Source organism: Choloepus didactylus, chromosome 9 (assembly GCF_015220235.1).
Source record: "Choloepus didactylus isolate mChoDid1 chromosome 9, mChoDid1.pri, whole genome shotgun sequence".
NCBI classification, from domain to species: domain Eukaryota; kingdom Metazoa; phylum Chordata; class Mammalia; order Pilosa; family Megalonychidae; genus Choloepus; species Choloepus didactylus.
In genome coordinates, this window is record NC_051315.1 from 119,599,663 (window position 1) to 119,620,636 (window position 20,974).

At 40.9% G+C, this 20,974-nt stretch overlaps 1 long non-coding RNA gene across 1 annotated transcript in view; it reads right to left on the bottom strand.

Annotated features, from left to right (window-relative positions):
- Positions 1 to 15,136, bottom strand: part of LOC119544731 — a 36,109-nt gene extending 20,973 nt beyond the window's left edge. The window contains exon 1 of the long non-coding RNA XR_005218912.1: positions 15,009 to 15,136. This is a non-coding gene — a long non-coding RNA (uncharacterized LOC119544731). The remainder of the gene's footprint in view (positions 1 to 15,008) is intronic.
- Between the last annotated feature and the right edge of the window lie 5,838 nt (positions 15,137 to 20,974).

Below are 20,974 nucleotides of genomic sequence, written 5' to 3' on the forward strand. Positions count from 1 at the left end.
AACCTCTCACATCCTACCCCAGAGTTTCCCCAGCACTGCAGCATCATTCTCCCGTGAGAACTGCTCAGAAGTCATGGACGTCCCACCCAGAGATGCAGGGAGGCAATCACATGGGGGCCACCCTTGATCTTGGGTGGAGGGGTGAGAACAGTGTTCAGGAGCCAATGGAGCTATGTCCGCCTTTTGTCTCCTGGCTGGACCATTCTGGGACACAGATGATAGAGCTCCTCAGACATGGCTCTAGTCAGAGACTCAAATGATGTTTCCCTAAAATTCCACTCTCTCTTTCAACTTTTTGCCCTGCTTTCCTGTTTTGTTTCATTTTCCAGCCACCTTCGTGGCAGCTGACTCAGCACATCTGGGTTTTGGGTTCCTCTCCTTCCCTTCCTCATCCGCTTGGCCCCCTGCCTTTGCTCTGTGCCCACGCTCCCTGCACGAAGCCTTTGGCAGCCTCCACTCTTGGGCAAACACAGGCGAAGACAGTTTCTTTATAGAAAGACAGAAATGTTAGTACTCTAATATGCAATGTGATTCACTAGGAAGAGGCCCTGTGCAGAACTTCCCAAAGGTATGTGATAGGGACATGTTTTTTTCTTTACAGAAAGCCTGTGGAACTCAAAATAAACTGCCCTTCTGTCAATTTTGCCTCTTGACTATGGGTTAAACTATGGATCTAGTTTTCTAATTGTTTTGTGTCCCCAACCAGATCACAAGTGCTAAGGGAGCAGACATTGTCTCTTGGGCAATTTCACATTGATCTGTTGATATGCCCAACCTATCATCCCACTCCCTGACATAAAGTTAGACATGCAATAAACACCCAATATACACTTGCAGTCAGATTAACAGGATGCCCATTGATTGAATAAACACTACGTTTTTGAACTGGTATTTTCAATGGTGCTTAAATAATCGATCAGAATATCTTCAACCTTATTTTACTTAATTAGAACAAAGTGAAACATTACTATTTTAACTCTGAGCCTCTGAAATAGTGCATTGATTTTTTTTTCTTTCTCCTTTGTGCTCTTTCCGCTTCTCCTCCCTTTCCTCTTTTACTCTCATTTCCTTTCCTCCTTGCCTTGTATTTTTTCCAGCATTCTTTTTCTCCTCTTCTTCTTCTTTTTTTTTTGGTTTAAAATTCACAGGAAAAGACTCCAGGGACAGTGAGCCAGTAAATCAAAACTGCGTTGCCTCCCATGGTAGAGAGAATAGTAGACTACTGAGAATTCCAAAATAGATGTATTTCTTGTGGGAAAACCATCACCGTGCCTTCCGCTCCCATAGATTATGATGCTAATTTGCCTGCATCATTCTCCAGTGTTTATAATTATCTTGGGCAAAGTATTTTTGAAAAGAGTGTCTCTTTCACCTCCCAACCTCTGCCTCCTGAGAACCCTGCTTTTTATTGATGGTACTTGCCTAATTCAAAGACTGAAACCTCAGCGAGAAAAGTAATCGAGTACAGAAGGAATAATTGATGGTCGGCCTGTCTTGGACTTGGGGATGTAGTTAAGGGAAGAGTCCTTTTAAACTCTCCCAATCTTAGCATTTACTCATAGTTAGCAAATTGTGATGATCAATCAAACTCAAAATGTGTGTGTTTTCTTCTTGAGCCCTGTATGGTAGGAATTTCTCCAATTCACCAACCCCCTATTTGTTTATTCACACAGATAAGGAAATTATGTATTTGTAATATACAATAACTTTTTTATTATTAAGAGATACTATCTATTAAGGGATGATTATTTGCACCACACCTAGTGTTTACATATATCATTGTTTAATTTTAGTTTCGGGGAGATCCTGTGAAATCGTTATTATTATCCTCACTTTATGGAGAGGTGGTTCAGCGACAGAGGTAGAATTCAGAACCACATGCAACTGATTTCAACACCTACACTCCCTAAATGCACCTCCATTTGACTAACATGAGAAGAAGCAGAGATTTTAACGGTTAAACGCCGTAATATTTGTAGCTAGCACCAACCATGACATAATTCTCGAAAATGGCTATTGCTGGGATTGCTATGATTGTTAACATTTTTACCATTATTGTATTATTATCACTATTATTCAAATCCTCTGACCCTTCAAACCTAATTTCCAGGTCTTAGAAATACCTATGGTGTTAATATTATAATTAAAAGTTTAAATGCCCTTAATTAATGACAGGAGGTAAAATGTCAACAGTCCAACAAGTTAAGAAACACTTTATCAAAATGTAGAATAAATGAATAAACTTAAATAAGAATGCTCAGAAGGTCTCAAAATTAGTCACGTAATGTCACCTCCTTGACCAATTTTTCCATGAGCTATCTAAATGAGAAGCATATTTATTCCCAATCCAAAATGCTGAAGATGGACAAACAAGTAACAAAGGTATAGTAGGACAAGCTGGTGGATAGGTTTCTTATTTTGCAAATCAAAAATTATATTCCAGCTTCATGAGGGACATATCCCAAGTTGATATTTATATCAACATGGCAGGGAGATTGGTAAGGAGGGAAGTCAATGCCTGCAAGCTATTGAACACTGAGTCCCTTTACCCAGAAAAACTGTGTCATTTTCCTTGTCTACAAGTGCAGATGATTTCTAATTTTCAAACTAGCTGCATTCTAGAAGTGAGCTACTTGGGATCTACCACTCGGAATCCTCTCCCACGTTCTGTTAGGTCCTGAGCAACAACCCACACAAGCCTGGTGCATGCGTGATGCAGCTAAAGTGTACTGTAATTACAATGGCCTGCACATCGCGTACAACACTGGGAAAGCACTGCCTGGACTCCAGTCAGAAGCTGCAAGAATACAACTCCCAGGACTGCAGATCTGGCAGAAGATGTAAGTCACCTTTTGCCTCTAACCTATAACCAAGAAGTAGGAGCAGAGATTCTACCGGGCTTCTGAGGCCTGGGACATTGACTGTGGTAGAGGAAAAGACCAGAGGAAGAGTGAAGAGCACAATCAAAGATTCCACATGAGAGCAGCTGGGGAAGGCTAGAAACTTAGAAATCCCTCAGGATATGCCCTGTCACAGGTCCCCAGGGCTTGCTTCTTCCAAGGGCTTCTGATGAGGATTCCCTTTCCCCTTGAATATGGAGAAGACCTCTCAAATTTCCCTGTTTTTCTCTGAGATTCTGAAAGTACATTTCTAAGGTGTTTTTCTGCAGTTTACTGTTTCCAAAATGTGGGGCTGCAGACCCTCTGAGATAGCAGCTCCAGAGTGTGGAAGGAAGATGGACATAGTTCGTTCTAGCTCCATGTAATGGACCACTCTGTTACTCAACTTCAGTTATCCATTCCCCCTTGTTTCAGTGACCACCTGCCCAGTTCCTTGGCAGGAATTACCCCCTTCCCATTGCTGGGATTATGAATGAAGGGGTCTTGCCCTATGTGCCGGTTTGGATGGATTATGTCCCCCAAAACACCGTGTTCTTTAATGCAATCTTGTGGGGGCAGATGTATTTAGTCTTGATTAGGTTGGAATCTCTGTAGTAGGTTGTTTCCATGGAGATGTGACCCACCCAATTATAGGTGATAACTCTGACTGAATTATTTCCATGGAGATATGGACCCTGCCCATTCATGGTGGGTCTTGATTTAATCACTGGAGTCCTATAAAGGAGCTCACAAACAGAAGGATCTCAGAGCAGCTGAGAGTGACATTTTGGAAAGCAGCTCAGAGAGACATTTTGGAGACGGCCGCTGAAAGCAGACTTTTGCTGAACTTTGGGGATGCTAGTCTAGTGTTTGCTCCAGAGAAGCTAAGAGAGGATAAAATGCCCCAAAAGCAACATTTTGAAGAAAGCACAGGAGCTAAGAGAGGAGCTGGAACACAACCCGGGATCAGCAGATGCCAATCATATTCTTTCCCAACCAACAGAGGCTTTCCAAATGCCATTGGCCTTCCTTTGGTGAAGGTATACTCATATCGATGCCTTAATTTGATCATTTTCATGGCCTTCATAGTGTGAATTTGTAACCAAATAAACCCCCTTTATAAAAGCCAATCCATTTCTGGTATTTTGCATAACAGCAGCATTAGCAAACTGGAACAGATCTACCATGGCCATGGAGTGAACCCGAGACCCTAGCCAGGCCTAATCTTTCCCGAGACTTGATTCTTGGACCGAATGATACAGAACAAGAAAGAAAAGCTATGTTCTATAAAAACTATCAATAGTTAATTCCTTCATGAATGCATTTATTCCATCAATATTACTGAGCACTATTCCAGGTGCTAAGGATTCAAGAGTGAACAAATCAGAAAAAAAAAAAAAATACCCTGCCCCTGCAAAGCTTGCATTCTTGTGGGTGGGGAGGACAGACAATCAAAAATAAATAAATAAATAAAGCAAATATATAGTAAGTCAGAGAGCAAAAAGTAGGATGAAGAAAAACAGAGCAAGGAAGGAGGATGTGGAAGGGAAAAGGTGAGGTTGCAATTGCAAACAGTCCTCCCTGAGAAGATGACACTTGAGTGAAAACCTGAAGGCAGTGAGGGGAGCAAGCCACAAGGCCATCAGCGGAAGGCCATCAGGCAGTGAAAACAAATGCAAAAGCCTGAGTGGAAGTGGACCTAGCAAGGTCAAGGATAAGCAAAGAGGCCAATGTGGCTGAAGTTCAGGAAATAAAGGAGAACCCAATAGGGAGGGGTTAGGGCAATGATGGGGACAGAATGTGCAGGACCTTGTAGGTCACTGGAAGCATTTTGGCTTCTCCGCTGAGCCTGTGTCAATAAGCTATTGCTTCAAAACAAACAACCACAAACTCTGTGGCTTACAACAATAAGCATTTATTTTGCTTATATATTTGCAGGTAGGCTTAAGGCCAGGCAGTCTAGGCTGGGCTCAAATAGGCGGCTCTGAGTTGCAGGTTGGGTCTGTGTGCACTCTACATAGCTCCCATTCTCCTTGGACAATTGGACTAGTCCAGACACGTTCTTCTCAAAGCTACAACAGACATGTGGAGGGCTAGTGGGAATGAGTGATAATTCTTAAGGCCTAAATTCAGAAGCAGGACACTCACTTCCGCCTGGCTCTGCCCAATATGCCCACTTGCTCAAAGGAAGCCAAAGTCAAGGAATGGGGCACTATATTTCACCTCTAGTGGAAGGGATTGCAAAGGCATATGGCAAAGGGAGGGGTGGGAGAATCAAGACTAATAACTCAATCTACCAGGGAGCCATTGAAGGCTTTGAGTAGATGAGTGACCTGATCTGACTTCCATTTAACAACATGACTCTGGTTGCTGGGTTGAAAATAGACTGTAAGAGAGCCAAGGTGGAATCCGGGAAGCCAGTTAGAAGCTATCGCTTTATTTCATGTAAAACACAACAGTGGCATAGATCAGAATGATAGCAGAGGAGTTAGTGAGAAACGGTAAATTCTAGAAATATTTTGAAACTAGAGACAAAGGACCAGATATGAAATGTGATTCAAAGTTTTCTAGTTAAGGAACTTACAGAAATTGCAGTCATTTTTGAGATGAGGACTGCAGGAAGAGTGAATTGGGGGGAAGGGAAGATGGGAAGCACAGTTTGGGACATGTTAAGTGTGAGATGTCAATTAGACATCCAAGTAGAAATATCAAATAGGTGGCTGGATACCAGACTGGAGTTCAAGATAGAGGTCTGGACTAGAAATACAAATTTTAGAGTCATCAGCATATAGACAGTATATTTTTATTGCTGCATAAAAAATTACCATAAACTTAGTGGCTTAAAACAATACCCATTATTAACTCAAAGTTCTGTACAAGTCCAGACACAGTGTGGCTGGGTTCTCTGCTCCAGGTCTCACAGATTGAAATCACGTGTTTGCTGGATATTCTATGAGACTTTGGATCCTCTACAAAGCTCACTGGTTGTTAGAAGAATTCAGTTCCAGACTATAGGATGAGCAGACTGAAGCCCCTCTTTTTTTGCTGGCTGCTGATCAAGGGTCATTCTCAGCTCCAAGAGGCTGCCAACGACTCCCTCCCAAGTGACCATTTCTACAGCATGGCAGTTTTCCTCTTTAAAGTCATCAAGAAAATCTCTTTCTCTTAGAATCTCTGACTCCAGGAAGGACCTAGTCCCTTTTATTAAGAGCTCAGCTGAATAGATCAGACAAACCCAAAATAATCTCTTCTTTGATTATCTCAAAGTCAACTGAAAGTAATCTAATCACAGGGGTAGGTTCCTCATTATATTCATTGTCCTGTCCATACTCAAAGAGAGGGTTTATACAGGATGTTATACCAGGGAGAGGCAATCTTGAGAGCCACCTTGGAATTCTGACTACTACATAGTTATTTAAATAACTGTTTTAAAACATGGGGTTTTAGTGTCCTTGTTGCTCAAGTAAATGCCATGCAATGGGTTGGCTTAACAATGGGATTTTATTGGCTCATGGTTTTGAGGCTAGGAGAAGTCCAAATCAAGGCATCATCAAGGGGATTTTTTTTTCCAAACACTGGCCTTCTGGGGCTGGTTGCCAGTGACCCTTTGTCCTTGGTTCCTCTGTCACATGGCGAGGAACATGGCAGCCTCCCCTGGCCTCGTCCTGCTCTTCTGGGTTCTGCTGACTTTCAGTTTCTGCCTGCTCCTTCCATGGCTTTGTCTCTATGTGTCTGAATTTCATTCTGCTTATAAAGGGCTCCAGTAATAGGATTAAGACCCATCCTGTTCCAGTTGGGCCACACCTTAACTGAAGCAGTAACCTCATCAAAAGGTCCTGCCAAGATGAGTTGGCAGCCACAGGAATGGATTAAGTTTAAAGCCATGTTTTTCTGGGCTACATAGCTCCAAACCACCACACTTAGGATTGATTGAAATCACCAAATTAAATGCAGATAGAAAATAAGACCAGTCTTTCCTAGACCCCTAGACCTACCTGTTTCTGTCCTTTTATTAGGCCTGGTTCTCCAGGCTTCCGTTTAGTTCTGAGAACTGCCCAATTTCTTGCTGCTTACAATAATAAGAGAAGATTTCTGTTGCTTACATCCAAAGAAAGAAACCTAATTGTTCACCCCCGGGTGAACATTATTCATACCAAGGTTTGAGAACCACTGAATCAGACCAACAGAGTAAGATTGATGCACAAATACATAATAATGGGTCTTTCATACCCGAAGTTCTGAAATAAGGTTTATTTGTAATTCCAAGGGAAGCCAGTCTATATGATTCCCTTGATAACTGCTAAATGGAAGGAGCTGAGCTTCTGAGTTTAGGATGTGAGGATATGATGAAATCGTCCAACTAATGCCTCTCTTTGAGTTCCTGGGCATTGGGTTCTGCCTGAATGAGTTGAGTGAAGAACCAAGGGAAAAATGCAGCAGAAAGAGACTATAACAAGCATAGAGAGAATACAACCAGTGGCCTCCATCTCACCGCTACCTTCTCAAAACTCTGCTTTTTAAAAGGCGGTCGAGTACCATAGCAAAAGCATAGGCTTTAGCGGGTGATGAATCTGGGTTCTAATGCTAGCTCTCACATCCCCCAGTTGTGCAAATTTGAACTCATCACCTAACCTCTCATTTTTGTCATTTATCAAAGCCAACAATATTGTTTTCCTCCCTGAGTTATTGAAAGGATTAAACAAGATAATGGATATAAATGCATCGATATAGTGTGCTAAATAATGGTGACTATTGCTGTGCGGTTGTGTATGTCATTCTCTCTGAAATAGGAACTGGACATTGATCTCCCTTTCTCACCCTGCATGGCTAAACACACACAGACCCAGAAACCTTAAGAAAGAAAAGCTGTAAATAGCATGAGGCAGCAGCACAGTTTGCTCATATCCCTTGACCTGATCATGACTTACTAAGATTATCTGGCCGTCTTCTAGTCTTCACCTTGGATTGAACAGAATATTTACAAATGAAAAACAAACATATTTTTTTAAAAAACTGCATACGAGCTATGTTATGTAAATGCACATCAAGGCAATAAGGTAGGAATCATGAAGTCCAGAAGAAGTAAATGCAAACTAGAACATTATAAATCTTTCCTTAAGTGAATGCAAATTCAAGATGATTGCACAATCTATATGGCTTTGCTCCAGTTACCAAATTCCCCTGGATTGATACAGAATAACACCGCTTAGCAATGCTGTCTGTTCTCTTGAACATCTTTACTACACAAACATACAGTATGACTTCAAGAATGTTATATGGTTAAACTTTGTGGATGTTTTTCCACATTCATATTGACTATAACTCTTCTGGTACATTTAAAACCTTTTCGTATATTACCTTGTACATATTAACTATTAAGAGTTGTGCCAAATCCAACATTTAATTATTCTCAATACATCTCACAGTTGTAGTAATGAAGCTAATCAGATAGACACCACCCTTACATGGTTCATTTAACATTCCTTGATTCCTAGGATTATCTTCATCTTAAAAGTAAAGAAAATGATGTCAGATGTTCCTTTTCAGAGTTCCTTTTATTCAACAATGCTTTAAACAAAGTGACCACTACCAGATTATAAAAATAAATAAATAAATAAAAAATAAAAAACCAAGATTTAAGTATAAATGAGACTCATCCTGTCATTTCTTTGGGTCTAGACACCTAAATCTCTGCATCAGGGAATTCAAAGTCATCACAAGCAAGAAGGAAGGACCCAAAGTCTAGGACAAATTTTAAACCTGATTGAAAGTTCTCTTGACCTAAGGGTCCCTCATTGGCGTGTTCTGACCCCAATCCAAGTTTCACCTTAGCTAAATCATAGTATTTATAAGAACAGAAAAAATGAATTGCATGAGTCATTACAGCAGGGAGGGAGAGATTTTGATAATCAAAAATGCAAATATACACTGGGACAAATGATTAAAGCAATATTTGACCTATGAATTCCTAACCTCTACTTCCCATATTAATTTATAAGAGCTTAGGGGGAGAAGGAAAAGTAAACTATAGGAGAGTGATTTAGGAAATGACCGAGACTATTTTGTAGCGTATCTATATTCTGCACATGATATTCAACAAATAAGCATAATAGATGTTTTGGGGCCAAATCCACTGGGTTTGTGAGTCAGTGGGTTATTGATTACATCTATCATTTTGTTATCTGCCTAACTCCATCAGCCCATCACACAAATTGCTGATATAATGCATTTGATGGCACTCAAGGACCTCAGTGGAAGGGCTAATTGTGCTTATTGAGCAATGCCTAATTTAACTCAAAAATGGGAGAAAAACCTTAGAGGTCAGAAGACTGCTGCATATACATACTCTTTGACTCCCAATGTTTGTACATGGGTTTCTTTCTCTCTCACTTTCTTCTAATTTTTCACTCCTTTTCATTTTCTCTCCATTTTTCCTTCCTTCTATATTTATGGCAAGTCATCAATAGTCTCACAGTGTTATTAAAACCAAAGAGCATGTTCACTCCCAGTTTATATTATTAGGTTTATTTATAGCTGCCTCACATTTCCAGGGAATTACTTAAGGTATAATGATGCAGTGAGTTCACCATTGTGTAGAATTCATTCAACTGAGTTTCCTTTAAATCAGATGCTGAGACTGGCTCCAGTTGTCAACTCATGGTATTCATAACAAAACCAACAGGAAGCCTAGTGAAGTTATGAAGAAGAGGGTGTGGATAAGGAAGGTGATTAGATGCCAAAAAATAAAGCCCTTTTCATGGTAAGAAAAGTTTAGCAACCACAAACTGATAAAGAAGGCTTTGGGCTGCCTTCCCAAAGAGATGCCAACAAGGAAAGCTGATTCTGAATTTGGAGGAAGCATTGCCTGCCAGGAAACTTTGGAAGCCGTGTGGAATGGCAGAGGGAAGTGTGGGATGGTAGAAGCAGTGAAGTCCCTGGAGCCAGAACTCTAGCGATTAGTCTTGGATTTGATATTCCCAACTGGGTGTCTCTGTGCCATTCATTTCATCTCCCTGAGGCTTAGTCACATCTGTACAATGGAGATAGCAAAAATTTACCCCCTGAGAATTGTTCTAAGACTCAAATGAAATCATGCAGTGATAGCACTTTGTAAATTAGAAAGCAATTCACAAATGTAAGTGCTTATTATTATTTGCTAGACTTATGACCCAGTATTGTGATCTTTAAACAAAAACAGAGGACAAGTCTTGGCATCAGTGTAATATAATTTAGGGGGTCCCAAGGAAATTTTCAAAAAAGGAACTTTTGTTCCTGATTAGTGGGGTTGGGGGGTGGGATAAGCATATCTCCAGGCACTTTAGATAGCAGTGCTCACCCTCCATTACACTGCAAAGTATGAAAAGTTTATTTGCTGCTGTTCTTAGCTCCCTTTCCCTATGACCTATCCTATCTGATATGATTCTGGGAAATATTTCCCTCTTCTGTCTTTCTTAGGTCTGTTTATTCTCCTCTACTTAAAACTAGATCCTAGAAAAATCACTAATAAACCCATAGTATTAGTTGCATTATGTTTAGCTACAAGTAATTTTTAAAAATCTAGGAGATGTAAATAACACAGAAATATATGTACTGCTTATCTGGAAGTCCTGATAAGGTTTGGATGATCCAGTGGCTGGACGATGTCATGAAACACTCAAGTTCTATCTCTCTACTCTGCTAAACACAGGAACAGCTTCGTCCTCAGGTGTTTCCCTGGGAATTATGGGATGGCCATCAGTTATGGCCCTATGCTTCCCTGATCATGCCCATGGAGGGAGAAGTGATTAGGAACAGGGAAGGGAGGAAGAGGAGGATGCCTTAGCCCAGCCAATGACTCCAGTCTTCTCTTCTGTCTCACAGGACCATCATGTGTCCTTTTCCTGTCATTCCTGGTTACAAGGAATGTTGTGCTCTTCCGAGTTCCTAAGCCAATTGCTGACAAGTCTAATCAGGGTCCCTCTTTCTCTGGAGTTAGTCAATCCCCTGTGCCAGTTTGAATGTATTGTGTCCCCCAAACGCCATTATCTTTGATGTAGTCTTGTGGGGCAGACGTTTTGGTGCTGATTAGATTTGCTTGGAATGTGCCCCACCCAGCTGTGGGTGATGACTCTGATGAGGTATTCCCATGGAGGCATGGCCCCACCCATTCAGGGTGGGCCTTGATCAGTGGAGCCATATAAATGTGTGGACTCAAAGAGAAGGAACTCAGTGCAGCTGTGAGTGACATTTTGAAGAGGAGCAAGCTTGCTAGAGAGGAACGTCCTGGGAGGAAGCCATTTTGAACCCAGAACTTTGGAGCAGATGCCAGCCACGTGCCTTCCCAGCTAACAGAGGTTTTCTGGACGCCATTGGCCATCCTCCAGTGAAGGTACCCAATTACTGATGTGTTTCCTTGGACACTTCATGGACTTAAGACTGTAACTGTGTAGCCAAATAAACCCCCTTTTTAAAAAGCCAATCCGTCTCTGGTGTTTTGCATTCTGCAGCATTAGCAAACTAGAACATCCCCCAAACCCCATTACTGCTAAACAAAGCGGAAATAGTCAAATGGCTATTGTGAAGTGAACCACAATGGCTAATCCACTCCACAAGAAAACATTGTTGAGGCTTCTTGGATCACTTCTCCCAGAGATTTCTGCATTTTAAACAGAGCAATACATCTTGGCAATTTTAGATTTTAGAAAGGTGATAGGGAAAGTTACCCTCAATAAACATCCCTTCCCGACTTCATCTCTTAGAAATGATGATAGACCAGATTTGGGAGTCAAGGAGACTTCTTCCTAAAGTCAGGGTAAGAAATGGAAGAGTCCTGGGGTGTATAAGTCAGTGAAGAGTTTTATTCAAAGAACTGCTTTTAAATATGTGCACATTTCAGAGGGAGGGATTATGGTTTGGGATGGGAGTTGGGAAGCTTAGAAGTGGCATCAAGGCTGAGAAATGGAAAAATGAAGACAAGATGAAGATGTGAATATTGATAATCAAGCATGAAGTTTGGGGGTCAAGTCAGCGGGGTCTGAAAGTTTGGGAACTAATTGAGAAAGAGCTGGGTATGAGGCCTTTTGGGCACAGCAGTAGTGACATATTCTTAGAGGAGCCACTGGGACAAGACCCAGCCGATTCTGAGATGGTATTCCTGACTACCAAGTGACAAGGTGCTCTCGTTGCTTTCTATATCACTTTGCAAGTATGTAACTCAACAAACTGAATGAACTATCTCTACGAAAAGGATATCCTCTATAAACATACAGGGTTCAGCCAAAGCAGTTTCTGGAGATCTCTGGTAACTCTTATCAATATCTCCCAAACTCTATCATCTGCCTTAGTAGGAGAGACCCCTATTTTGGTAAATCAAGTCTGCTTTGGACGTTGCCTAAATAAAGAGGTCACCCTCTGTATTAATCATAAAACTTTGAGTTTCAAATGATGGAAACTGGTTCTTGTTAGAAAGAAAATCCCATATGTTCTAGTTTGCTAATGCTGCCATTATGCAAAACACCTAAAATGGATTGGCTTTTATAAAGGCGGTTTATTTGGTTACACAGTTACAGTCTTAAGGCCATAAAGTGTCCAAGGTAAGGCATCAACAATAGGTTACCTTCACTGAGGGAAGGCCGATGGCATCTGGAAAACCTCTGTTAGCTGGGAAGGCATGTGGCTGGCATCTGCTTGCTCCCAGGTTGCATTTCAAATGGCATTCTCCAAAATGTCAGCGTCAGCTTTCTACGGCTGTCCTCAAAAAGTTTCTCTAAGCTGCAGCTCTGAGGTCCTTCTCTTTGTGAGCTCTTTTATAAGCCTCCAGTGAACTAATCAAGTCCCATGCTGAATAGGCAGGGCCACACCTCCATGGAAACATTCAATCAGAGTCACACCCTAACCAAAGGTGTCACTCACAGTTGGGTGAGTCACATCTCCATGGAAACAACTTAATCCCAATATCCCATGAGACTGTATTAAAAGATCATGGCTCTTTCTTGGGGGACATAATATATCCAAACTGGCACACCATATTTCTGGAAGGTCTCAGAAGGATCACTGGTTTCTCTCACACAATTTGGGTCAGGACCTAAATAATGTCATCAGGACTCTGTCTCACCATTCTCCAGCTATCTTGACCTTGCTTGGCTTCATTCTTCAAACTATGTCTCTCCAAGATGATCTGCAGTGACTGCAAACCACATCCTCTCTGCTTAGTAACTCCAGTGACATCTAGGGGGTGCCTCGATTGGCTCAAATTGGACCACGTGCCCATCTCTGAACCAATTGTGGTGGGCATGTGAAAAAGGTAGATTCTCTGAGTCATGTCAGTAGGGGGCAGGCCACTGTGACTGCCAGCCCCACCAAGGTCACTTGGAAGGGGCAGGGTTAGCACCAGAAGGGAAACAAAGGGCTGTTATCAGAAGGACACTGCAAAAGGCATGCTGGGCAGTGAAAGGCCATAGTTATCACAGCCCTACACATTCTCTGGATCTTGATCTTCACTTGTGACTTCCTGAAATATAATTTAAGTATGCTCAGTCCCTGTCTCAGTGTGCCTCGGCTGCTCTAGTAAATACCACAGACTGGTTGGCTTAAACAACAGGAATTTATTGTCTCGCAGTTTGGGAGGCTGGAAGTCCAAAATCAAGGTGTTGACGGGATCATACTTTCTCTGAAGTCTAGAGTTCTGGTGATAGCTTGCCAGCCGTCAATAAGTCAATCTGTGCCTCTATCACATGGCCGTCTGTCTCCTTCCATCTCCTCCTCCTAGCTGTTCCAACTTTCCTCTGCTTATAAGGACTCCGGTCATACTGGATTACAGCCCACCCTGGTTTAGTTTGGCCTCACTTTAACTAACAACATCTTCAAAGATCCTATTTACAAATGGGTTCACACCAACAGGACCCAGAGTTAGGACTTGAACATGTCTTTGTGGGAGACATGATTCAATTCCTAACAGACCCCTACCTTGAGTATAAAATCACCATAATTCCCATCTACACACATCTGAGTAATATAAAAACATTGCCTATCAGATTATTTAAGAGTTCAGCAAATTTACTAGAAGAAAACGTTTAATAACAAGTATGCTAGGGGAGAGCAAGAATACTACCGTGATGAAAGTTCTTACAAACCTCAAGTGAGGTTTAGCCTAATTAGACGTAATCACAGGTAGCTAGCACACAGTGTTCACACATAAGGAAACAGGCAGAACAAATGTTTGATCCCAGTACTGATAATCCTGGACCGGTTCTCCTTTCAGACACGTAAGTCTTCAAAGGAGGAAACGTTTTACGTAACTATTTTGATAAGTGCTTTGCTCCTTTATGATTAGCTTTGGAGGGTAAAAAAAATTCCGCCGAATCATATCATATATGAGCAAAGATGAGTTGCAGCATGCCTAAATATCTTGCAAATACTTCTCCATTAAAATTCTGTTTTCCACACTCAAACAAGTGAGCAGAGCTAGTAAAGCAGAACAGTATTTGTTTCACTGACAGATTTCGCTGCTGTTACCCTGCTGTGGTTTTCGTTTGTAGTTTATCATGAGGCAATTAAAGACATTATTCCTTAGATACATAGTTAGATTGTTTATTTAAAAGTCATTTTGCTAATTAGAAATTACTACATTAATATGCATAGATCTTTGTAACTATCCTACTCATCCAAACACTTCACATAGCATCTCTGAAAAACTTCTCTCAGTCAAAAATATCCTAGGACATGGTCTACAGAATATTTCATATGTAATATATTCACCTAACAATAAAAAGCAGTTACATTATTCTCATTTAAAAAGGAATTGCTTACTTATAAGCCACAGTAGATCATACATATAAAAATATGCTCCACGAAATGGCTGCAAAAATATCAAAAACAAAAAAAACAAGGAGAAACTTAGCTTAAAGGAGAAAAATGAGTCCCCTAGAGCTGTCAAATTCAAAATGATTTACATTAATAAAATTACTTGTTATGCATTAAAAAAAAACAAGCACAGGCTTCTTTTTGGCATTGTAATACAATTCTCCCTGAATTGCATTGGCCCTATGCCTAAAGGAAAGCAAGAAGCAAACTGCAACCTATTTGTAGAGTTGCAATGAGCTGCCTTTGCCGTAACTGCCTGTGCCCCCAGGGATGCCTGACCTTGCTTACCTGAGCAGGAGCTCGCTGCTGAGTTCAGTCTGGCCCTCTCCATATCTACACACGCGGGCTGGTAAAATAAGCAGGCTTCTCCTGGCAGTTGGTCTGGCTCCTCTATGCCTCACCTCCGTAGCCCACGGACAAATACTTGGTGTTATTGTGGCTGTTACCAAATTCCACAGAAGCTCAGAAGTCACCTGGTCTTAGGTCACATGGGAAAACAGGCACATGTGTCCCTGGCCCTTTTATTTCAGTTTGTTTCTGTGACCTTCTATTTCATGTTAGTGTATATTGGGGTGGAGAGGGAAGAAAAGTGACCACAATTCTTTATTTGGGAAGGAGGGAATTTTACAGTGGAACAAATATATCTACTTGTCATATCATATGTATCAGTCAGTGTTCTCCAGACAAACAGAACCACCAGATATTACGTCTCTAGAGATAGATTAAGAGATTTTCAGGAATTGCTCAGTTGACTGTGGGGCTAGCAAGCCCATAATCCATAAGGCAGGCCAGTAGGCTGGAAACTCAGAGAAGAATAGATGATGTAGTCTTGAGAAAGAATTTCTTCTTCTGGTAACTTCAGGTCTTTGCTCTCAAGACCTCCAACTGATTAGATGAGGCCCACCCACATGATAGAGGATAATCTCCTTTGTCTAAAGTCAAGGAAGTATAGAAGCTAATCCCATCTACAAAATCCCTCCACAGCAACATCTACGCCAGCTTTTGACCAAACAACTGGTTACCTTAACTTAGCCAAGTTGACACATAAAATTAACCATCACACCATATCTATTTGGACTTTTTGATCATGATCTTAAAAAAATCAACCAAATAATAAATGACCTCACTTACAAGCTGTGCTTCATAAAATAAAGAGGAAAGAGGTCTAGATTTTAAGGGTCAGGTAAGGATTTTGTCTCTTTGAGGCCAAGGACTGGGCTTGGCTTCCCATTCCATCTCGAGTGCCCAGAATATACCTGGCACATACATATTTGTCCCATGATCGATCAAACAATAGTTCTCAGAATTATTTGATTCATAACAGAAGCTCAACTAAGGTTTATCTCCAGGGTTGTAGAATCTCCCACATGAGTCTTTGAAAAGGAAGTGGCATTTTGGCTGGGCTGTACATTTCAGCAGTGTATGATGGAATGAAATTTATTTCAGGAGGAGGAAAGAGTAGCAAAATCACATGCTACCATCATCATGGGATTACAGAAGCACAAACCATATGGGGATGACCTGTTGGAAAAGAGGCTGGGAGAATGGGCCAAATTCTAGAGGTTATTAAAAGTCAAACCAATTATCCTGTTGTGGTCTGCTTCCCCACGTCAACTCAGATGTCAGATATGCGTGGGATGATTTACGACAGTGCCAGGAAGTAATACTATAGCATGATCCCCAGGTTCAATCTGTTTCCTCTTACTGGGCACAGGTGCTTCATAACCTGGGGACTCAACTGGTGAGCCTGCCAGTCCTCCTCTTTGGGCTCTATTTGACCAGTCCTCACTCTGTTCTTCTCCAGGAGGAACAGACATTAAATCTTACATGTTTGACAGCTGAGAGAAGTAGACTTACAGGGAGACAATACAGAGGTTCAAGAAATGTCACGGAGATCTCTATGTTTCAAAGGAGGCAATCTCTTAAAAAACGATTGCTTAGGAAAACTAAAGTCCGCACCATCAGTTAGGGCCTTGCAGAGTCTCCACATACAGCACGAATCATCAGACACTCAATAACTAATAGGCTCTTAAAAAAACTTTCCCTTAATAACAACAAGGGTATTAAGCTGCCAGAATGGATGTCAGCCTCAGGGATCCCTTTGGGTGGAGAGATTCTTGGGGACTTGGAGGCTGTGGCAATTTAACAACTAGTATGGAAATATTAGGTTAAATCACATAAAATTACTGATGTTTAACCATTTTGATATACAAAGCTGAAAATTTCTGAGAGTTCAGTCTAATGTCTCACTATTTTAATAACTGCCATATTGGTACACATACTCCAAAAAGGGAAGCAAGAATTAGTTTTCTTAAAAGGAGGTTGTACTGGTTTGTATATATTATGTCCCCCAGAAAAAGCCATGTTCCTTGATGCAATCTTTTGGGACAGACATATTAGTGTTGATTAAGTAGGGACGTCTGGATTAGGTTGTTTCCATGGAGATGGGCCCCACCCAACTGTGGGTGATTACTTTGGATAATTTCCATGGATGTGTGGCCTCGCCCATTCAGTGTGGGCCTTGATTAGTTTACTAGAGCACTATATAAGCTCAGACAGAAGGCGCTAACTTCTACAGCCAAGAGGGACACTTTGAAGAATGCACAGGAGCTGAGAAGAGAGGAGCTGCAGGTGAGAGACAGTTTGAAGACGGCCGGTGAAAGCAAACTTTTGCTCCAGAGAAGCTAAGAGAGGAAAAATGCCCCAAGAGCAACTAAGAGTGACATTTTTGAGGAACTGCAGCCTAGAGAGGAATGTCCTGGGAGAAAGCCATTTTGAGACCAGAACTCTGAAGCAGATGCCAGCCACATGCCTTCCCAGCTAACAGAAGTTTTCCAGACACCACTGACCATCCTCCAGTGAAGGTACCCTTTGTTGATACCTTACCTTGGACACTTTATGGCCTCAAGGCTGTAACTGTGTAACCAAATAAACCCCCTTTTTAAAAGCCAATCCATTTCTGGTGTTTTGAGAAAGGCAGCATTAGCAAACTGGAACACCTCCTTTTGGGAGATTTCTTTCTTTTCTTAAATTTGTGGCCCAAATATTTGCTCTTCAGCTTCATATCCTCTTTTCAATTGTGTCTTGAAATCCAGCCCACTTTGTTCATTTATATAGCTATTTTGAGGTCCTTTAGAATTGGATTCTCTCTCTCTTTCCTGAAAATCCACTTTGAGAGGAAAACATATATAAATTGACATCCTTCCCTGTGAGTTACAAATATAAGCAATGAGTACGTGACCACTTACTTCCATTTGTGCTGTCTGCGCACGTAGTATAACATGGGGTGCACCCAGGCTGGCCTAAACCCTGCCCAGGCACGGCTCTGAGAGGGGAGCTGCTTCTCTGCTCTGCCGTCTCAGAGGATCTGAATCATGTATTGACTTATTGGTTGATTCCATTTGATTATATATATATATAAAATCTGAACAGGTTCTTTAGCTCAAGACTATATAGAGTGTCCACTGAAAATGATGAAGCCCACACTAAGAAATAAAAAAAAAACTAAAGACACACCACTAACTACTATAAGCCTGAGCTTAGATTACACACACCATCAGCAGGATCACAACTGCCACCACACCCAGAAAACAAACTCCAAACACTGTACCAGAAAGTACTTGGTATTTGCTTCTAAGCCAATCTTACTAGGGAATTGGTGACAATTCTTAACCAGGGTATTTACTGTCGCTGGCCTGGCCTGTCTCCCTCCTCACCGGATGTCATAGTTCCAATTCTGTCACCTCAAGACCGGTTCTGAGGGCGTCTAACCCTCTTTGCACCTGTGGATTGTTTCCTTGTATCAGGGCATTCAATGTCAGCTGCAAATGATCCTCGGTCTACAATGCTTTAAGTGCTGATTATAAGTACACAGACTTTATCAACAATTGTCAGTGTGCAATTGCTTTCATTCAAGGCCCTCTGAAATGCTGACCATCTGTTTGGCATGGACATGGTGGGTGGGCTGGCAAAGCTCAATCTCTCTTTCTCTCCCTCTCTCTCTCTCTCTCTCTATTGTGCAGCCTGAGTGTTTTCAGCCTTGAGGTCCCTTCCAGCCTTCTCTTAGTGACTGCAGTGTCTAGAGGGTTTCTAAAGCAACTAACTTTAACTTCCAGATTGGATACAAATTGAGTGTGGTATCCCGGATGTATGGAATTCATGGACCCCTCAATAGGCCTGGGACAGCCCCTTTAACTGTGCTCCCTCTGGTCTAGACTCAACTTGGTACTTTTAACTCCTTCATTCCCACTGCCACGCAGGCAACCCCAGGGGTTCTTGACACAACAAGCATCTTAGTCAGGCATGAGGTGTACTGGAAATAATTCATTACTGATATTAGAGACTGATTGACTCCTTTAATTAGTTACTGCTGATCCCAGGTTATTTCTGTAACTGTGACAACCTTGCTGACCTTTTCTCTCGTTGGAGAAAAAACAGGACTTCCGTGCTGGTAATAAAACCTAGCCTAGAGCCTATTTTCTCTATGCCACAGGCTGTTAATACTTGTGATGATAATAATTGTTATTGTAGTTAGTCCCTCCCTTCACCCCCCTCCCATTTTGTGTTCAGTAAAATCTGAGTCTTTCTAGGAATTGTGTGGCACATGTAAATATTAACTAATCTTTGTAGTAAAATGGGGGGAAAGGGGGAAGTTAAAATGCCTGAGCTAGGATGGGTCCATTTGCGATCTCCCTGGGCAATCTAAATGTGGAAATATCCATCTGAAGTAAGACAATAAGAAATTGCCAACATTCAACCATTTCTGACTCACAAAAACAGCAATTTCTTAGGGTTCAAATTAATATTATTCACGTTGCATTAAAACAACCTGGGGAACAGACCTACAAAAGTTGTCCAGTTCTACTTGATGGATTTGCAGTTGGGGGAAAGCAACAGCCTATGATGTTTTTTGTTCTGTTTTGTTTTTAACGAGAGGACTCCAACAATACCCAATACTATGGATACTTCCTTTCTTAAAACCCATGTTTGGGTAAATACATCTGAGAATAACAATTGAATTTCTTTCTCAGCCCTGAACCCTTCCTCACTACAAAAAAAAAAAAAAATTGCATCAACAGAATTTAATAACAGTTGGTCAAAATCCTCAAAGAATAGAAAGCTATTACTTTAAAGTTTCTGAGGAAACATCTAACTGACAAGAATAAATTATCCTTTTACTTGAACTCTGATTGAGTTTCTCCATCTGTGGCAGAGTACTGCTAGACCTGCCACTACAATTTGATGCCAAAATACAAATAAAAATGAGATGATGTGTGAAGTATTTCAAGGAATCAGTCTATCCTTTTTTATTTTTATTATATTTTATTTTCTGAAGTTAATCTGGTTGTTGCAAGGAGGGCATTAACCAAATACATTATTAGAAATAAGCGTTACCATGCCTGAAATCCTTCCATATGGGAAGTTTTATTTCCTCAAAGTATTGAACTGTATATACACAATGAGATCCTCCTCCATTGCCAAGATCATAATAATTACCATTTCAAAACAAAAGTGTAGCAATCAGTAGATTAAAACACTGGCAGCCTCTTTCTTCCTCTTTTTATTACTAAACTGTCGTGGAGGCAGAATTGCTCAGCACTTTAAGTCTTGCCTTTTAATTAAAAATTTAAAAGCTATGCATTGCAGAAATGCTTTAAAAGACATTTTATCATGTGAAGGCCAATTAAGATCAGAACATGTATTAGGAGATGTCTTTACCTGTTGACATTCCCAAAGAATTTCAGGCTTTAATGAAGGAGGAAAAGAGACTATGGAGAGGAACAAAAACACTTAATTGGCTATTCCTTGATTACTGAGCAATAACGAAACAATTTTTCAACACAATTCTGACAATGCTGATTAACAAAAAAACTACATCATCAAAATTCTAACTAATTCAACTTAGAAAACATCTTTCTAGATATCTTAATTTAGCAAATATTAATAAAATAAAATAGAAAGACAGCCACTTTATAACTAAGTCCTCAACCTTCTTCTGGACTTATCTTGCGCCTTTAGTAAACTTTGGCTACACACCAAGAAGCTTAGATTACTTTTTCCTTTGAGTGCTTCTATTTCCTTTCTTTCTCCTTACTCTCCCCAGCCATGTTTTTAAACAATTTGGCTTAGCGTGCTAAAAATAGCCTGTGTGTGCTGTTTTTCCTTTTAGCTTCATGGTTACAAACTGATTTCCTACTGTCTTTGAGACTAGGAAAATCTCATGTGAATGCAGTAAGCAAATTTGATTGAAGCTC